The 7216-nt window shown below is 55.2% G+C and overlaps 1 long non-coding RNA gene across 2 annotated transcripts in view; it reads left to right on the top strand.

The window, feature by feature from the left end:
• Window positions 1-7216, top strand: part of LOC103666292 — an 11030-nt gene that overhangs the window by 2460 nt on the left and 1354 nt on the right. Inside the window, exon 2 of one of the 2 annotated variants that reach the window (XR_569457.2) lies at window positions 255-530. This is a non-coding gene — a long non-coding RNA (uncharacterized LOC103666292). Of the gene's footprint in view, window positions 1-254; window positions 531-4894; window positions 6412-7216 lie in introns of those variants that run through there. The other variant, XR_005835990.1, reaches the window with a different exon arrangement.

The raw sequence follows: 7216 nt of genomic DNA, 5'->3' as shown, positions 1-7216 counted from the left end.
ATCCATCCATCCATCCATCCATCCATCCATCCATCCATCCATCCATCGTATCTATCTATCTATCTATCTATCTATCTATCCATCCATCCATCTATCCATCCATCCATCTATCCACCCATCCATCATATCTATCCATCCACTCTATCTATCCATCCTATCTATCTATCTATCTATCTATCTATCTATCTATCTATCACTATCATCCACCCATCCATCTTTCTATCTACCTACTTACATATGTTATGTTTCTACAGACTGTGATGCTGGTATGTCGGAAGGTCACACTCATGATGGAGGGGTCGGCCCCGCACAGAGGATGTGTCTCTGAGATGCTGCAGAAGGCGTGGGCACATCTCTCCCACGACACCAGTGACGGTCACCATTCGAGAGTCCAGGCTGCCGGGCTGCTGGGGGGTGGTGATATTTATCAATAGGGTGCTGTACCTATTAGATCCAAGATCTGTAGGGCCTACGGGGTGGATATGACCTGTAGGACGCTGACTGACTCACTCTACCTTCATCTTCCTCAGGTAAGTTCTCTCATCTTGAAATAGACCAGGTGGGATTCACCTGCACCCCCTGTCCCGTCAATTCCAAAAAGGGCACGTTGCAGCAGCGAATCATGAAACAACCCTACAGCAAGAGTTAGGGGTGATTTTCTTAAATATTTTTATTTATTTGAGAGAAAGAGAGAGAACACAGAGGGAGAGGGAGAGGGAGAAGCAGGCTTCCCGCTGAGCAAGAGCCCGACGCGGGACTTGATCCCAGCACCCTGGGATCATGACTTGAGCCAAAGGCAGACACTTTACTGATAGAGCCATCCAGGCACCCCGAGTTAAGGTTTTTAAAGAATGAGGTGAATAGCTCTCTGCCAGATGCATCTTTATTGACTGAATGTGTCCAAGGCCGTGACCTGGGGTCGAGACCTCCTTGTGAACACGGGGCTGTAGCTCAGGGTTGTCATATTTTGGCTCTAAGGAAGAAGGTTGGAAATACTTAAGCCTCGAGGTCCACACAGTGTCCGTGTAGATGCCTGGACTCTGTGGTTGTCATGAGAGCGGCCATGGGCGATATGTAACCAAATGGACACAGAAGTGTTCGAATAAAACTTTATTTACAAAAGCAAGTTGGGGGCCAGCTCAGGCCTGAGGGCTGAGTTTTTGAGCCTTGCTCTGTGGCTCCCGGTGCATGTGGTTGACCTCAGGGTGGAACAGTGAGGACCCTGGGGATAAAGCTGGGCATGTTGGGGCTGGGTGTGGATGCATATTAGGCTGGTCTTACTGTGTGTGTGCCTTGCACAGAAATGGACTCAACTCCTTCAAGTGGTCTGGAAGGTGTTCTCGGCCCCAGGAATGTCAAGTTCACCTGCCCAGGGAGCAGCTGGGCACAGGCCAACCGAGTTCCTGCGGCTGGCTTGTTTGGGGCTGGCTGTAAGGAAGCCAGAGGGACCGGATGTGCTCTGGGCAGCCAGGGACTGATTCTGAGTGACAGAGAGGAATCTGCAGGTCCCACAGGGAGAACAGGACCCAAAATAGCAGCTCAGGCCCTGGGAAACCGAGCTGCATCTTATTGGAGCACCCGTTAAGGTCTGGCATGAATGCACAGGTATTGACGGCTGCCCTCCCAAGACCCCTGGCTCTGGGGACAGAGAGGACAGGCTGAGACCTGCTGGGCCTTAGCCCAGTTCCTTCCAAAGTCACGAGCTTCCTTCTTGTGGGGGATTCCACGCCAAGACCCTGAGCCCCAGCTGGGCACTCGCACCTGCTAAGGGGGCCGTCACACCAGTCATATGGTTCCACTGACCTGTCGACGGCAGTTATTTCCCTGATGCACGCACCCCTGTCCCCAGCGTGCAAGCCCTCAGAAGCAGCCCCTGGGCCTGCCAGCCCCTAGAAGGTGCCCGTGGACAGTGTCAGTCACAGGGAGGTGGAGGAGGGAAGCATGGGTGTGGAGGGTTCAGAGAGAATTTGCCGTCGGGCAGGGGGCACATTTATCTGCTCTTGTGCCTGAATTGGAGTCCCTGGGAGCACCTGGTCCTTCCGAGTGACAGTTTCTCTCAGGGGGAAACAAAGTGGGAGTGACAAAGCTCCTTCCATGTCTTGTAGGGCACTCACGAGTCTTGTAGGGGACTGATGCTTCAATCCCTGGGACCCCAGACAAAAGGGCACGGACCTGTGTCCTCACGTATCTCCAGGACAGACAGACACTAGGTCCTCACCCATCTCCAGGACAGGCAGACACACCACGGCGCCTTCCAAAAGCTCAGATTGCCTCCAGACACAAACTGTACCTCAGATCCTAAGTGGACGCAGGGGACCCCATGTCCTTGGCCATTGGGACAGGTCTTCACACCCCGGTGCCTACTCAATGAGAGCTGGAGAAGCCTCTCTGCACAAAGAATGACTCATTAGGGGCACCTCGGTGGCTCAGTCATTAAGCGTCTGCCTTTGGCTCAGGGCGTGATCCCAGGGTCCTGGGATCGAGCCCCACATCAGGCTCCTCCGCTGGGAGCCTGCTTCTTCCTCTCCCACTCCCCCTGCTTGTGTTCCCTGTCTTGCTAGCTGTCTCTCTCTCTCTGTCAAATAAATAAATAAATAAATAAATAAATAAATAATAAAATCCTAAAAAAAAAAAAAAACAAAAAAGAATGACTCATTAAGAAGGCTTCCAGCGGTAAGTCCTGAGTACTGGTGGCTTAAACCATGAGATTATTATTTTTTCTTCATGTATTAAGAAATCTAGAGATGAGCCCTCCAGGGTAGGGTGGGCAACTTCATGATGCCATTGAAGACCCCTCTCTTTTTATCCTTTTCCACCATCCTTCTTGGTAAATTAGCATCCTTGCCTCATGGTGCAAAGCGGCTGCCACGGCACCAGGTGTCACGTCTGCATTCAGGGCAGGAGGAGGAAAAGACCTGTGCCAGTCCGCCCTCCTCTGAGTCTGGCCCCGTGGTAGGAAAGCAGCACCTTGGTCAGCATCCCTGCGGCCAACTTCCTCTTCCATCACCGTGGTCAGAACTGGGTTTTGTGGCAACCTCCAGTGGCCAGGCACATCAGCCCAGAGAGACCGTGAGGGCAGACTGGGGCTGTGTGCAGGAAGCTGTGGTCAGACCTGGCTTCTGTCAGAGCCCAGGGGCTGTGGCTGGGGTGCACGGGGACCCAGGGGGTCTGCAGAAGGACCGTGTGACCAGCAGAGGGACTGTGTGTCCAGCAAGAACTATTTCCCGTCCAGGATGTATTGCCCTTCTGCGTGCACTGGCATGACGCCCAGGAGTCCGCCTGTTTGTCCCCGGGTCACCGCATGCGGCAGCCTCCCTAGGAGCTGTCTCGGGGCACAATGAGGGCCAGCAGAAACACGGTGACAGCAGCTGCTGTGGTCACAGCTTTCCGGGCACTTCCTGCACATCCCTGCCATCTGTCCGCGGCTATGGTGCCGTCAGCTCAGGTGACCGCTCCCTGCTGGGGCTGAGGCTTCAGGGGTTCACACCCACCATGCTGCACCCTCTTGTCTGGCTCGATGACCTGCGGTGTATGGGTGTGAGTGGCATTTCGCAAAGGCAGGTGCACGGGTCTGAATGCGAGGGGGGCCCCGAAAGTTATGTCCAAGCGTGAATCCCTGAAGCCTGTGGGTATGAAGCAGGTGCCATTAGTTACGGATCTGAGATGAGACCGTCCTGGATCAGGGTGACCCTAAATCCAATGACAGGGGTCCTTTCAAGAGACAGAAGAGGAGACACAGAGACACAGAGGAGAAGCCACGTGAGGATGGAGGCAGAGATGGGAGGGACGTGGCCACCAGCCCAGGGACGCCTGGAGCCCCAGAAGGTGGAAGAGGAGGAAGGACCCCCCCCTGAAGCCTCTGGAGAGAGCACGGCCCTGCCCCGCCTGGATCTCAGGGGTCCTGCCCCGCCTGGATCTCAAACTCTGGTCTCTGGAGCTGGGACAGGATGAATCCCCTGGGAGGGAGCACGGCAGGGAGCAGGTGGGCAGATGTGCAAAGTGGCACGCAGTGACCGTCACAGCCCAGGAGGGAACCCAGAGCTGAGCAGCAGCCCAGGGGACACGGGGACAAGGGCTCTTCTCCCTCGTGTGCCTTTGTGAATCTGACCTCCATTTGCACAACACAAAACCCACCCTTTCAAAGTGCACAACTCAGGGGACATGTCGTACATTCGCAAGGTCATGCAACGACCACCTCTCTCTGTGCCCGGAACACGTACATCCCCTGCGAAGGAGACCCCGTCCCCGTGAGCGGCCGCTCCGCATGCCCTCCGCAGCCGCGGGTGACCGGAAATCTGCTCTATGTCTGTGCATTTGCTGGTTCTGCACGTTTTCCATAAACGGCACCATGCAGGATTTGTCCTTGTGCGTCTGTGTCTTGCACGGGGCGTCGGGACTTCCGGATCCGTCCACAGGGCAGCAGGCGTCAGAGCTGCCCTCCCTTTCACGGCCGAGTCATATTCCCCCGGGTAGATGGACCACGTCCTGTTTGTCCGTCCCCATGCTGGGGACGAGGCCCTCGGGCAGGGACGGTCTGATGTCGCCTCACGTACAAAGGGTCTGTGGACACCAGTTTCGGCCAACAGATCATGAATTCGCCGTTCTGACTCCGCTGTGCACCTGTCACGAGCCCACTGAGACCCCACCCAGCCCCCCCTTTGCGGACTCGGTCCGAGCTGGGGGCCCCTAAAGCCCATCCTCACTGTTGGTGAGTCCTGAATTTGCAAATCTGTGCACTCGTGACAAACCCCAAAATGAACACTGAGGGCAATTTTTGGTCCTTTGCCAACATGGGCAAAGCAATGAAAAATGGGAGTCCCCGCCAGGCAGATTCCCAGGTGGGGCTGACGGAGCTGATGAGGCCTTCTCCTTTTGGCTCAGCCTCTCCCCAGCTGTCCTTTGTGCAGTTAAGTTAGGATTTTGGGTTTGTGTGTTTGTTTTTTGGGTTTTTTTTTAATTCAGTAAGGCGACTTGAGGCAGAAACACCACAAAAGAGGGTTATGCACGGACGCTCACCCAGGGTGAGCGCGGAAGGGTCCTGAGGGTCCACCCCTGGATTGTTCCTCCAGACAGTGGACGCCACAGAAATGGGTCACGCTGGAACGGCAGACGTGTGCGTGCACCCCACTCTTCTTCACCGTCAGCCTTGCCGGCAGGGAATGGTCACCAAAGGCAGGTGCCGCGCACAGAGCAGTAGAGACGTCTGTGTGTGGGAAATGGGGACCCCGAGAACCCCATGAGTCCACAGTTCCCTCTGCTGCAACGTGTGGGAGAAACGAGGAAGCGTGCATGGCGCGAGCACCTGCAGGGAGAACCGTGTGGGGACTTCGACCAGCCCGTTTTCTGCCCAGTTCTGGCGATGCTTTCACGCCCGGCGGTAGGAAGGGAGCAGTCAGCGCTCCGTGCGGTTCTGACGGTCGCAGTGTTGCAGGCGTGACTCTAGGATGCTGGGTGCGAATATGCCAGCAGCCCAGCCCTGTTGGTCCCCAGACCCCAAGTCCTGTGCATGTAGGGGCTTTGCCACATGTGCACGGTCGGTCTGCTCTTTCTCCAGGAAAACGGCATACTCTGGCATCAAGGGGGGGGGGTAGCGTGTGTGGGGGAACCGAGATGCCCACGCTTCCTTGTGCGCGCCACGAAGACCAGACCCACAGGCCAGCCCCGGACCCTGTGCCCTGCACACTTGTGCCAGCATCACCTTTCTGAGCAAACCTGACCCTGCGAGGTCTCGGGGATGCCGAGCCCCCCAAGTGGGTTTCAGGAGGCACGCATCGTGCTATCCCGCTGTCCTGTCTGGTCACCTCCTTCCGTCTCTGCAGCTCCGGGTAGGTCCTGTCGTCATCGTGAGGTGGGCGAGGACACGGGAAGGGAAGCCACAGGGCCTCCGCCCCGCACACCGCAGCACGCTATCTGGCCCTCCCATCTGGCCGTGGCCGTTTGTCTGCAGGGCTGGCATCGATGAGGCGGTGCAAGGAAACGAGCTCGCGGGTACAAGAGGCCCCGTACTCAATGCCACTTCCCTGAAGACGTGGCACGCAGCCAGGCCACGGGGTGTGGGCGTGTCCACTACGCCCCAGGCTCTCAGGAGCAGGTGACGAACACGAGCCCGTGTCCCCATGTCCTGCAGCTCAGGGAGGCTGTGTTGTGTTTTCTGCTTTGTGGGTCAACACGGGACGTGCCCAGCCCCCGCTGATGCAAACAGCCCAGCGTCCACAGATGGACGGAGAAATGCAACGGGGTCCATGCGTGGATGGAGTAGGACTGAGCCACGAACAGGAACGGAGCTCTGAGGCCGGCTGCCCCGTGCACGGCCTCTGGGGACACGATGCTCGTATGAGAAGCCAGACTCACAGGACAGGTCGTGTGTGGTCCTGCAGACATGGGAAGTGCACGGAGACGGGGAGCAAACAGGTGGTCCCCACTGGCTGGGGAGGGGGACGGGGTCTCCTCCGCGGGATGGAAGGTTCTGCAAATAGAGATGGCAGGTGCACAGTTGTGAACGTGCTAGTGCCCTGAGGTTGTATGTTCTAAACACGGGACGCCAGGCGACATTGGGGACACCTGGGGGCTCCGTGGTGAAGCGTCTGCCTTCCGCTCAGGTCGTGATCTCAGGGTCCTGGGATCGAATCCTGCGTCGGGCTCCCTGCTCAGTGGGAAGCCTGCTTCTCTCTCTCCCAGCTTGTGCTCTCTTTCTCTCAAATAAATAAAGAAAAATCTTAAAGAACATTAAATACATACCCTGGGACCAAGGACTCTGCCTTTCCCGACCTCCAGCCGCTGGGAACCACGGTCTGGTCTCTGCGACTGTGAGTCTGAGCATTTTAGATTCTCTGTAGAAGGGCGAGCGCGCACGGCGTGTCTTTCTCTGCCGTGTGGAATGAAGCATCATACCCGCGGGGTCCATCCATGCTCTTGCAAATGGCGGGACTGCCTGGGTCGTCACGGCTCAGCGTTAGGTACTCTGTTACGGATAAAGCAAAAAGCATAAACCATATTAAAATATATATGAAAATATTTATATATAAATATAATATTTAAGTGTTTATATATAAACCATACTTTAAAAATATACAAAAGGCACAATATATAGTTATATATTTGTATATGTTATACATATAAAATATATAAAAAATATAAAACATATATAAAACATAAATCATACAAAATTATATATAATATATATTATATAATAATTGTATTATATAATAATTACTTC

Source organism: Ursus maritimus (assembly GCF_017311325.1).
Source record: "Ursus maritimus isolate PB19 chromosome X unlocalized genomic scaffold, ASM1731132v1 scaffold_X1, whole genome shotgun sequence".
Taxonomy (NCBI): domain Eukaryota; kingdom Metazoa; phylum Chordata; class Mammalia; order Carnivora; family Ursidae; genus Ursus; species Ursus maritimus.
Note: the sequence above shows the minus strand (reverse complement) of the source record. Positions and strands in the feature narration are given on the sequence as shown.